Source organism: Pteropus alecto, unplaced genomic scaffold (assembly GCF_000325575.1).
Source record: "Pteropus alecto unplaced genomic scaffold, ASM32557v1 scaffold156, whole genome shotgun sequence".
NCBI classification, from domain to species: Eukaryota; Metazoa; Chordata; class Mammalia; order Chiroptera; family Pteropodidae; genus Pteropus; species Pteropus alecto.
In genome coordinates, this window is record NW_006437746.1 from 2954344 (window position 1) to 2967316 (window position 12973).

The 12973-nt window shown below is 48.8% G+C and overlaps 1 non-coding gene across 1 annotated transcript; it reads left to right on the forward strand.

Moving 5' to 3' along the window:
* Positions 1–12241: 12241 nt before the first annotated feature.
* On the forward strand, positions 12242–12360 carry LOC112482117. Its single transcript, XR_003047201.1, has one exon. It is a non-coding gene; the product is annotated as a 5S ribosomal RNA (ribosomal RNA).
* Positions 12361–12973: the final 613 nt, after the last annotated feature.

Sequence of the window (12973 nt, forward strand, 5' to 3'; positions counted from 1 at the left end):
CCCTGCGGTGTTGAGAGGCATGAAATAAATAACAGCAAACGATGAAAAAAACACTTTTCAAGGACCAACCTGTTCAAAAATCTAAGAGATTACAGATGTATAGGACAGAATGTGAAAGTCCCTTATAATCCTGTCCCCAGAGATAACCACTCTTTTTAATGATTGGATATTTTTTCGCGATTACAAAAACTGTACATATTTAAAGATATATCAAATCAGTAAATGCCTCCGAGGCGGGCCAGGGTCTGGGAGCGCATCCGTCATTGAGATTTGTCATGTGGGTTACCCGGTCTCCCCATCACCGACCCTTGATTTTTGACTCAGAGTAAACAGAAAAGGCCAGGGCTGACCTGCAGCCCTTTGAAACACAGAACAGATCACAGGGCTCTGATCTTCACTGCCCATGGCACGCGGGACCCACCCCTGTCCCCAGCCTACTTCATCTTCCTGCTCTTCCTCTAGGGCCTGCCCCAGTCATCAGCTCGACTCCTTCCCTCCCCTCGGTGAGAGCCACCCTGACCTTCCCATTGACGGTGTGCCACCATCCACAGATGCCCCTCCCTCCCACCTCTCCACCCTGCTGGGCCTTATCTCCAGCGCACACCCACCTTCAGACTGCTATGATCATGGATATGTCCCCAGCACCCAGAACGGTGTTTGGCAAACAGTAGGTGTTCGACACGTGTTTGTTGAATGATCAAAGTTAGGACCCATCTTTGCCAAGGCTGGGGAGAAAACGGCGCCTCTCCTAACAGCCCCCGGCTTCGCCACCCCAGCCTGTGTCTGCACTGTTCCCGTGGGTGGCTTCCGCTCAGCTGTGTTCTCATGTCATTTAAGCTCTGGGAGGCTAAAAGTTCATCAGGTTCGGTCTCCTCATTTTACCGATACGGACAATAAAGCCCCCAGGCAAGGACTCTTGCCAAAGGGGAGAACACCTTCGATGGGGCGTTGTGACCAGAGGTTGTCACAGCCAAGCCCAGGAATTTCGGACACATCTTCCTGAGCTTAAGGACACGGAAAGAGCTTGTAGGCTGTCTTCCCTGAGCTCCAGACCAGGTCGGGCTCCCCCATCACTCTCATGGCTCTCCTTACTTCAAAACACTGGACACTCATAATTAAGTAAAGAATTAACTATGACTTGGCAGGATCCTGCTTCTCCACCAAGCAGTAAGCTTCAGAAGCACAGGCTCAGAGTCTGTTTTGCTCTTGGGCCTCCCCAGCACCTAGCACAGTGCCCGGCACATAGCAGTGGTTTTGAGGGACAGCTGACGTGCTATCTCATGCCCGGCCCTGCTCTATTCTGGCACTTAGGGATGCTTAACCTGTTCCCCACCTTGCCAAAGACGTTCAGTGACCCCTCTCCTCCCAGAGCCACCAAACAAATTCAGAGGCTAACATCTAATAGATGGCACCACTAGCTTAGGAGGAGAAAGTCTTGGTGACGGTGTCCTTATTTCTCTCCATGGAGTCAGCGTGGAGTGGTAGCAGGGATCTGAGACCTAAACTCTGTTTCTTGCAGCCAAAAGCATTTAGTCTAACCAGAACTGTTATGTCAGGAATATCGCCTAGAACGAGAAGTCCGGAGGTAGAGAGTCCAAGATTGATGCAATGATTCGAGAATGCCATCGAAAACTGAGGCTTTCCGTTTCTGCTCTACCACCCTCATGACCTCATGGTCCCAAGAGGGCTGCTGCTGTTCAAGCCGTCACCTCCACATTCCAAGAATAAGAAAGGAAGGTCAGTCAGATCCCCTCCTTTTATCCGGAGACATAAATAGTTTTCCTAGAAACCCCCACCTCTACCCAGCAGACTGCCACTAGCATCTCACTGGCTAGAACTTCATCATTTGGCCACCTTGCCAAGTCAGGGAAGTTAGAAAGGTGAGGATCCAACTACAGAGTGGAGAAGCTGAAACAGTGAGAGGAGTAAGTCAGTAACAGCTGGAGAATTAGCCAGCAGCTTCTGTCAAAACGATTTTATTTTTAATATAACTTTTTATTGGTGCTCTTATTACAAAAGCAATGGATATACATTGTCACTTTATAAAATAAGGGTTTAAAAATCTCTACGATCCCATCGCACAGACACAACCACTGTTTATTCCTGATCTATTATCCTTCCTGATCTTTCACACTAAGGGTTGTCCTGTAATTAACCTTCCAAATCATTAAATGTTCTTTACAGAATCATGTTCTATATCTGTGTGTTCCACTGAATAAAGTACCTCGATTTATGTATTCAATCCCTTGGTGTTGGGCGTTTTGATGTTTTTAAGAGTAAAATATGAGAAACTAACACTGGTGACTCTTCATAGCTAAATCTTCAGCCCAGCAGTTCCCCTTCGCAGAATGTATCATGAGGAAATAATCTTGGATATGCACATCCTTTAGAGCTTTTGAAATATCCTACCGAGTCACCTTCCCAAGTGGACAGTGCCAAGGTACAATCCCTCCAGCAGATGCCCATTCCCATTTCCCCCAGAAAGGTTCACCAACGCTGCAAAAAAGATAGACTGGGGGAACAGGAATGGCAGCCCAACCCGGGCCCCTCATTTCCCAGATGAGGGGACAGAAGGAAGCACTTGCACGAGGACACGCCACTTGGCCAGCCCTGGAACCCGGGCCTCGGGGCTGCATCGTGCCACCTCCTGGAGGTGGAGAGAAGCACCGAGATGCAGGAAAGTCTGGGCAGCCTCGGAAATCAGGAATGGGTGCGGGGGTTCCCAAGTGAGCCAAGCCCAGGAGACCTTGGGGGGCTGCTGCCCAGCCGGCCGTGGGTGTGGGCGGTCCTGGGACTGGCAGTCGCCCTGGGCAGCCACATCTGCTTCTGACTTAACATTGCATTACCACTCAACCCACACAACCCCGAGCCTCTCACTTTCCTGTGTCTGGGTTCAGGAAAATGAGGAAATATGGCTCAGATCCAGGTCCTCTTGCCAGCCGTTCGGCCTGTTATGAACTGAATTATGTCTCTCCCAAAACTGAATTACGTCTCCCCTAAATTCACATGTGGAAGCCCTCACCTCCATCCAGTGCCTTAGAATGTGACTGTATTTGGAGATAGGACCTTGAAGGAGAGCATTAGGTTAAATGAGGTCAAAAAGGTGGGGCCCTCGTCTGATAGGACTGGCATCCTTAAAGGAGAGGAAGAGACACCTGGGGCACACACACACACAGGAAAGACCACGTGAGGACACAGCGAGAAGGCAGACATCTGCGAGCCAAGGAAAAGGGCCTCAGGAGAACCCAAACCTGCCGTCACCTCGGTCTTAGACTTCCAGCCTCCAGAACTGTAAGTAAACCTCCACTGTCTCCACTGCCCAGTCTGTGCTATTTTGCTATGGCCGCTCAAGCTGAATGACACGATGTCCTGGCAGGTGCAGGGGCCACGGCGGCCTCTTCTGCATCCTGAACCACAAGTAACAGATTCCCTGAACTGAAGGTAAGCCTTAGATTCTCGGTGTGGCAGATGTTGTGGACACCCACGCGTTATCCGGGCCGCCTCTGGTTCCCCACGGCTGTCATGGGCGCCTCCCGCGTGCAGACGGCCTCCCCTCACAAGCACGGTGCCTGACGCTTTCTGGTGCCCCCAGAGCCTGCTCGGCCCCTGTGTGCATCTGCCCAGAAGTGCCAGGAAGCCAGTGCCTCAGGGACTGCCCTCCGCCAATGAGGAACGGAAGTCAAACTGTCCCAACATTCATCATAGCTCATCGGACGGTCCCTAGCAGGTTCAAGCCCTATGTTGACAGGTGCGGCGAGCTGACAGCCAGCCTCCAGCCACAGCACCTTCAGCTGGGCCCCAGCTTGAGAGCAGAAGCCATGCTCGTTGAAGACCGCCCCCAGCTAATGAGTGAGCACCGCAGAGTGCTGAGGCCAGGCCATCCAGTTCCCACACGGAACTTCTCTGAGGGAAGTCTTTGCTCTGGAGCTCCCCACTGGACCAGCCGAGCTGTCCTCAGACCCATGTGGCCATCTGAGGCTCTCCTGCCCAATCCTGCGTCCTCCCTTTCTACCTTGCACAGGCATTCCAACCCTCCACTCCATACCTCCAAAATGAACCCCTTCCCTCTCACTTGGGTCCTCTGAAGAAAAATGCTGCTAAGACATCTTTCCCTTCCTATTATTTCTGAATTAGACCTACTGCACAAAATGGCAGAACAGAAATTTGTCGTAGGGCTTCATTTGAGAATCTCAGGGCTTTCATCGCAGTGGGACCCCTCCAAAGAAATCAGGAGCAGTCCAAGCTCTTATATTGCAAGCAATACAAATAGACTCTAGTTAATTTACAGGAAAAGGAACGGGAATTTATTGGGATGCTGTGGGATACTCGAAAGAATTCAAGAAAAAGCTCAAGAGCCGGCCCCAGGAGGACAGGGGCCCGACAGCTCTCAAACACCTGGATTAGGCAGCACTTTGGTGTAGGACACCACTGTTGACATCGAGAAGGCAAATCTTAGTCCTGGTAACATCCCACTCAGAGACCGAATTCTGGGGACAAAGTGTCTAATTGGCCCGGGAGGTGATGGGCCCTTTGGGATGCAGCTTTTCTTCCACAGATGGACAGAACCACAGACTGCATCCCAAGTGAGACCAAGAAAGGGAATGAACTCGCCAGATGGAAAAAGGCCCGCCTTGCCCCATTCATGCCAAGAGCTCCAAGCACTGTACCTCCCAACGCATTTCCACCCATTCACTCCTGCCTAAACCACTCTCCATTCCTCCTCCAAGTGTTCAACTTGAGTCTCTTGGGTTCAATGTCACGGTGCCTAATCTTAATGTTTTCATCTCCCAAAGTATCAGAAAGTGACTCAAAGATATACTCAAAAACACTTGTTAGGGGTGCAGTAAACTGCCCCCCTTTCTTCCAAAAGAGAGCCACCCCTCCCCCACCCAACCCCTGCCTCCACCCTCCACTGCGAGGCAGCACAATGTGCCCTGATAGGACCAATTTTATCATCAGGCTTTGGGGTTTGGGCAGCCTTTCAACATCTTTAAAGGCTATTCTACACTCCTTGAACTTTTCAGATTAAGCTCCTTATTGCAACTCTAAAGCACTTTAGGTAGTTGGGGGAATTCATTAACATGCAGAAGGCAGACAGCTCAGCCAGGAGGCCCACAGCAGGTGATGTGCTACCCTGCCCGTACCCTCTAGGTAGGCATTCACCTTCAAATGCTAAAGGCTGCCGCCTGCCAACACCTGGGACTCTCTTCCTAAGAACGTTTGTGGGTTTTGTTTGTTTCCTGATTGCTCACAGGTCAAGCTGATAATGTAGGGACTTAATGGGCCTGGGAGGAGCCTCACCCAAAGGTGAGGGGGATGTGTTAGAGAAATCCACCAGCTCCCCTGCCCCCTGGAGTGACAACACGAAGTTCCTCAGGGGACAAGAGGACTAAGTTGAGTTTTTAAAAACTCAGCTGTCTGCCTTCCCTTCCCTGCCCCCGTTCCCACTCTACTGGTGTTTCCTTGGATTGCTCTCAAAATAAAGTCCTCGCACGTAAATCCTTGACTCAGAATGTGTTCCCCCAGAAGCAGACTTCAAGGCAAAGCCCATCCTGACTCAGTCTCTCACCAGAAAGGCTTCGAGGACAGCAGCCCTCCGCTGTGGCGAGATGGGCAGACCAGGCAGAGCCCCCTGGCCAGCTGGGGAAAGCTACCTGTGCAAGCTGCCTGCCTTCTCCCCTAAGCAGGAGCCCCACCCCGTGCACAGAGCTGCAGGTTCTGCCCTCTGGGCTTGGGTGGTGCCAGGAGGCTGCTGCTGGGAATTGAAGAGCTGCAGATGCCAACAGCCTTTCACTGCCTGTAGGCACATTTCACACTGACAGGCTACCGGGGGTGTAGGACTATTTTTATTTAAAACACCAGTTGCCATAGCAACAGCCGCATAACCCAATACTTATTCTAAGTCACACAAAAAAAATACCCTTGGGAAGGGAGAGAGAGAAGCCCCTGTGAGCTTGCAGTGCAGCCCTGGGAACCGGACGGCAGGCAAGCTGCAGCTCCTGGGACAGGGAGGCCACGCCAGCCCCAGTGTGTGAGCTCCCGTCCAGCTCTACAGAGCTTTCACTCCACAGTCAGGGGACAGGGGTAAAGGCCCGTGGAGCATGCTGCGATCTGGGGCTCTTGGCCTTGTCAGCTGCTCCCGGAAGGCCAGCTGTTTCCTCTGGAGTGATCTATCCATGGGTCAAGATGGATGCTAAGAACTTGGCCCTGGGCACAGGCTGCAGAAGCTGGCAGGAGGACCTGCTCCCAGTCCTGCTCCACGGCACGCTCAGGATGCAGGGAGACTATGGGGACCTGACGCAGTCCCTATCCCCTCGGCCCTGTGCAGAGGAGCCAGGGCTCGAGGAGGACTGAGCCAGACCAGCCCACCTGGAGAGCACCCCAAAGGCGCAGCAAAGGAAAACACAGAAAGAGCTGGCTTTTCAGAACCAGAAGGCGAGGGTGTTCTACAGCAGCCTCTGTGGTGCAGGCCCTCCCTGCCCTGGGCCCTGAATCCAGTTTGTGTACACCTTTAACTGTTTCTTTTCTTCCTCATTAGCATAACGGCCAGAGCTGGAAATGTTAACATCTAAGGCCCTCAGAGGACCCCCCGAGTGCCTGCCAAGACCTGCAGGGGCTTGGACCGATGTCATGTGGCTGTGGTGCTTCAGCATAATTAGTAACTAACATGATTAACAATTAATTAGTTATCTTAACATGACTGGGAGAAGCCCAAACTGCACCTTTCCCCTCCTCTAGGTCGTTCCATAATAATAACGACAATAACAACAGCTACATTGATTGAACACTTGACATATGCAAGCGCCTGACTCACTAGATCCTCACGCTGATCCCACAAGGGGCCCTCGTCATGCACAGTCTACAAATGAGAGACTCTGGTTTCCCTGTCACTGAGGTTAGGTAACCTGCACAATCAGCGGGTGTACCATGGAGCTGTGACCTGAATCCAGACCTGTCTGGCTCCTGAGTGTATGCTTTCAGGCATCATGCTATGAAGGTGCTTACCTGGGACCGCCTTGCCCAGGATGACAGTGACAAAAGAGCAGATGCAGGTGTGTGCAGAAGCAGAGAAGAGCCAGCTCTGGCTTTGTGGGTGACGATAGGGCTGGAGGGAAAGGGCTGGCTGCTTGTCAGTCTCAGATCTTTGCCTGCTCATCTCTTCACCCCCCAGGCCTGGTTTGGCAGCCATAACGACGCCTTCAGATTAGCAATGTCTACCATTCTGTTTTGAGACCTGGAGAAGGGAGGAAGGGCCCAGTAGGTAGTTGAGAAGGTGCTGCTGCATTTTGAGGCAGCCAAGACATCTTGCCTGCTGAAACCAACAGATCTGATCGGTTTGATTTGGAGAGTTCCTTCAAGCCTCTGTTTTCTCATCTTTCAAATAAAAGTGACGTGTACCTGAAGCAGATGCTGTCAGGGTCTCACTCCTAGCCACTCCTCTTCCTCAAGAGGTTGGCTAAGGACAGTTTCACGAAGTCCATAGCTTCCTACCTGACAGTGTCCTCTGGCCACAGCCAGTGAGCTCAATTACATTCAAGGGACAAGTCACAAGTGCCTCGAAGCAGCCTCAACCAATGAGAGTGGGAGTTGGTGGAGAGATACTCCAGCTCCTTGCCCCTGGGTGACATGACTCTGAGAAATGCTCCACAGGTTCATTCAAAGGGTCCCCCTAGCACTGGAGCCTGGGTGCCCATTGTGTACCCTGCACATCCATCCACCCCTGCTGGTTTTCCTCCCGCCTCTGTCTCACATCCCCTCACCATCGCCACGCTTCCTGAGGTTACCTGCTGAATAAACCACCTGGGTCTTTGTCTCAGGGTCTGCTTCGGAGAGAACCTAATCTAAGACATCACCTCATATGGTTCAGGGAAGATTGAATGATGATGTATGCCAAGCTGACCAGTAAATCCTTTAATAACATCTAATATCTCCTGTCGTAGGTAATATATACTTGGGGGTGGAGTCAAGTTCGGCTGTGGGATTACTTTGTACATTTTGGGGCTCTACATTTCCTGAGCTAGGAGGCTTCCCATGATCGTCACATGAATCACGGAGGCTCTACCTTCTAGATCAATTTTTTCTAAACTCTCTTATAGCTTGTAAGAGAGGTTGCATGGAGCAGGTAAAGCCTCAGACAAAATCATGTAGTCGGCGCCCTCTTCCCCTCACCCTTCAGGCTCACGGTGCCTTCCTGCTGCCCAAAGAGAGATCCACCACCCACCCCACTGTTAGGCAGCCAATCAGACATGAGTGACAGAGGAACAAAGGGATAGGGCACCCCTCCCCCCCAGCTCTGTAACCATAGAAACTTCCCTTGAAGACCTTCCTTAAGCACCTTCCAGAAATACCTTTTAGGGTTATAAATTACCCCAAATCCTACAGCACAAAGGCCATAAAAGCTGCTGACCTAAACCAGCTACAAATGCATGTGCAAAAAGTACTGTCTCTAACTTCGGCCTCATTATAATCTCATGACTATGCCTGGAAGTTCATGAATCTATAACAGACTGAATTCTAGGTAAAGCACCTGGGCACTAGGCAAAGTTATATAGCAGCCAGGTGTCAATCAAGGTGACCTAGGAATGTCTTGAGGACCACCCCATCACGGCCCCCAAATATAGTGCAGACCTCTCCCTCCCCCCAAGTTACAGCTCTCCATCTTCCCAGGGGTACCATACTCCCTCCTTAGGGGTAGTCACCTCATTTCCACGTGGCTGGCTAGTTTTAGACTTGACCTGACTTCTCTCTCATAATGTGCTTTTAATAAACAAATATTCCTCATATTCACTGAGTTGAAATTCATTTCTTTGGCAGCGAAAAGGACCTAGAGGTACGTGTGTTACCAGAACTCCGATCGCTCTGACGGTACCACCACCCCCCACCGGAGAGCCCCAGTGCTCCCTAAATCTAACTACCAGAAATAAAACTATACTATAAACAGATTTGGACTAAGCTGTGACGGATGTGTTCCAGCATAGGAGGGATCTCACACTGAGTAGGCATGCACCTTGGCTGTCTAGGGCATAGCTGGAAGAAAGTCATCCCTTCCCCCAGGCTTAAAATTTCTTTTAACCCATTTCCCGTTTGCCATGAGAATACTCACCGACCGGCAGCGCTTGTAGCTGCAGCGTTTACCCCGAGATAACTCGCGGATTACAGTCCTAACCTTACCCCAAAGTTTGCCATGCATCTCCCATGCTTTTCAGAGAATGACATCAAAACAGGACATGTAATTGGGACAGCTCGTTCAAACAAAAACCAGATGCCAAATGATCTAAAAAAAAAAAAAATGGATTGCAAAAGGGACAACTGTAGCCAGATTCTGTGGTGAATTTATGGCAGTGAAACGGTGTGACGAGAAGGAGGTGACAATGTTGTCAGCATTCCACAATGATACTGTGACTGAAGTAGACAACAGAAATGGAAAGAAAACTAAGAAGCCATGGGTCAGGGTGGATGATAACGAGAATATGGAAGCAGTGGACTGGGCTGATCAGACGCTCACTTATCCAACTGAGCGCAAACGGCACAAGTTTTGGTAAAAGACATTCTTTTACCACCTTCTACACAGTCCAGTGCCAAACTCCTACATCCTGTTCAGGAAGGACAATCTTGTTTAGAAGTTTACGTGGCCGAGCACATGATTGGCCATGTAAACTTCAGACCGACAATGATTGAAAGAATCCTGGAAAAGCATCACAAGCCAGAGCAGCGATGTCTTTAAGGTCGTCCGTGCTCTGATGTCACCCTCTTCGCCTGCCTGGAAGATGTTTCCCCAGGAGCACACCACCACCATCAGGGAAACAGAATCCAACTGGTCGCTGCAAAGTTTGCTGCTCGCACAATGACTAGGATGGCGAGAAGATCTGGAGAAAAACAGAATGTTTTTGTGCGGTATGTGATGTTCCACTGTGTGTCATTCCGTGCTTTGAAATGTACTGCACGAAAAAAATTCGATACCGGTCATCATGTACATTTCTGTTACGTTAGGATTAGAGACAAGTTCCGGTTAGAAATAACTCCAAGAACGGTTTTTATATTTTATTTTCACATTGAAAACCAGTCAGATGTGCTTCGGCCTCAAAGAGCATGTTGATATAAAATTAAATTAATGCTGGCAGAGAGCTGTACTTTTTTTTTTTTTCCTAAACGGGAAATGGGTTAAATATCCTGTATCAGCTGAAAATTTCATAGGCTTTTTGAATTCTACTCATAATGTGTCCTTATCTTAGACAAATAGAACTGGGGCCACACACCCGCCAACAAGTTGAATGGGAGTCAAATTTCTTGACCTCTAATAGGAAACCCCCGATTTTGCTTAATCTGTCGGCTTTTGTGTCCTCTAATTCCACAGGCTGCTTTGTGCATTTTCAGGAAAGAAAAAGAAAGAGAAATCGGCACACATGTGACATATTATTTGAATTAGAAAATTAAAGAGAGGTTTGCCTCCTCCACCCCCAGCACCTTCTCCTACTCTGAGCAGAGGAGCCTCACACTTTAGTATTGAAGAGAGTCATGGAGAGGGAGGAGCTGCTTTATATGCAGCTCCTCGGTCTCACTCCAGGGGGCTGATTTTAGACTTTGAGATTCTTTTTCAAGCTGGGATGCTGGTCATTCCAAAAAGGTGATCTTTGGATTCTCACTTTGTTCCTTTAAATCTCAAAGAGCAATGTCCCTAGAAAAACCCCTATGTCCACCTCTGCCTTAATCCTCCAGAGATATTTGAGAGATCAGAGAATGCTGCTTCTTCCCCCGTCGAGGGCCACAAACAGCTTGAAAATCTGATGCTTCACAAAGAATCATGTACCTAGAGAATGAAAAACCCGCAAATGAACCAGTTTGTTCATTTCTATTCTATTCTAGTGCATGAACATGATTTTTTATAATTCATGATTATTTATGGCTATTCCAGGACCATGAGCTAGACTTAATGCATACCCCCTAAAGAGAACATTCATTACATCAAAGAGTAACAGTAGAAACACGCAGGCTACCCCTTGGAGGTGTTTGACGTGAAAGTGGCAGGTATATGTTCTGCAGAGAGAAGTTCTGGGGGGTTTCCTGACATCTGAAAGGGAACATTACCACCTCCATCCAATGTTCGTGGCAAATTCTGCTCAGAACTATTCCCCTCGCACACTCCCCAGGCTTCTTGTTTCATATACAATCATCTCCATTTGTATCTAGATTCAGGAAAATTGAAAACGCCAATATCAAAACAGCTAATGATAAAAGAAAACTTTCAAAAAGATTCTCTGGACAGACAGACACACAGTGGTATGGTCATCACCTTTCAGCCTGACCCAGCCCAGCAGTACCACCTGGAGGGGATGCTCTGTCAGTTTCCAATGGGCACCTAAGTCAAAGCTTGCTCCTTCACTTTGGATCACAGGAGAAACTAGAGGACAGGAGCCCCCCATTCTGGACATTTGTGTTAGACTATGTTGCAGATTTAACCATTAGGAAGGGAAGGGCCTGGAGTCAGGAAGCTTTGAAACCCCAGTTAAAGAAAGATATCTGATATGTTCCCATCCTCATCAACCAAATGTCACCTTTATGGAGGGAGCCATAGACCCACACCCAGTTATGGAAGATAGCCTCTTTTTGAGCCTGCTTGATTTCAAAGGAGGGGCAGGTCCAGCCCATTTCCAGAAAGGGGTCATTCCTATAATTAGAAGGTTCGAGCACATCACACTTCTTCTCCACTACGTCTCCACCAGCTCACATCAGCTGAGTGTCCAGAAGCACATCGTGATGTTTCCATCAGCTCCCTTCCTCCCTCCCTTAATTTCCCAAGCCCCATCTCTTCTTTCCTCCCCAGAGTCCTGGCTCTACCTGGAGATCCAGCATGGCTTTGCTGCAGAAAGTTCTGGTTCTGTGTAATATTTAAAAACATTCCCTTTGGACTACTGAACTCCCTTCAGAGCAGAGCTTAGATAAGTTATAACTTGTTTTGGATTCTGTCAAAAGTAGATACCAGGATAGGGATTTGAGTGCAAGAAATTTTACTTGGGAAGTGACCCTAGGAAATATTATTAGGGGAATGGAAAAGTGGGACAAGGAAGGGTTTTTTATCAAGCTAGTTATCTCTGGGGGCCACTGGAGCTTAATGCCATCCACAAGGATACTCTGAGAGTTAGTGGAGAACAAATGCCTTAAAGAACTGGGGTATTCGTTAGTTAAAGCCTATTTCCAGGGGCTAATCCCTGGAACTTTGGGCATGTTCAAGGTTAAAATTGTCATCTACGGCCATGCTACTCTGAACAAGCCTGATCCCATCTGATCTCAGAAGCTAAGCAGGGTCGGGCCTGGTTAGTACTTGGATGGGAGACCACCTAGGAAGACCAGGTGCTGTAGGCATAAAAAATAAAAAATAAGGGATTGTAAGCTGACAAGGTCCTTGCAATCTGTGAGGTCAATCAAGGGTTGCCTCACCTAAAAAAAATTAAAAAATAAAAAATAAATCGTCTTCTGCTGCTAGAATAAGCCCTCAGGTAACAACAAACAAAGTCATATAGCCAGAAGTCTGATGGCAGGCTGGTAAGGTGAGCACCAGAAGAGGGGACAACAGATTCTTAAGCTAATAGAATTCTCTGCCTCTTTCCAGTTTTATCAAAGACCACTTCCTATCAGTAGGGAGACAAAGAGAAGGAAGCCAAGGAGAGAGAATCCGCTCTCATCATTTTTTTAACATAGTGATTTTCAAGATAAAGATTCGGGAAGATTCTCAAGATGAAGGAAGAGGGAAGATCTCCAAGGGAAGACAAGTGGTATGAAAACATTCTAATAGAATGTCGCATGGGGCTGGAGTGTACTGCTCTTTGAGAATACAAATATAGAAAGAAAAGTTCAGGGAAATCTCACTGCCACACATAGAAAACAGAGCAGTGATCTCCAAGTTGATGATCCTTAAGCAATAGACCTTTGGGACAGGTAGCAGGTCCTGAGAAGTTCAGTGGTTACCAAAGAGAAG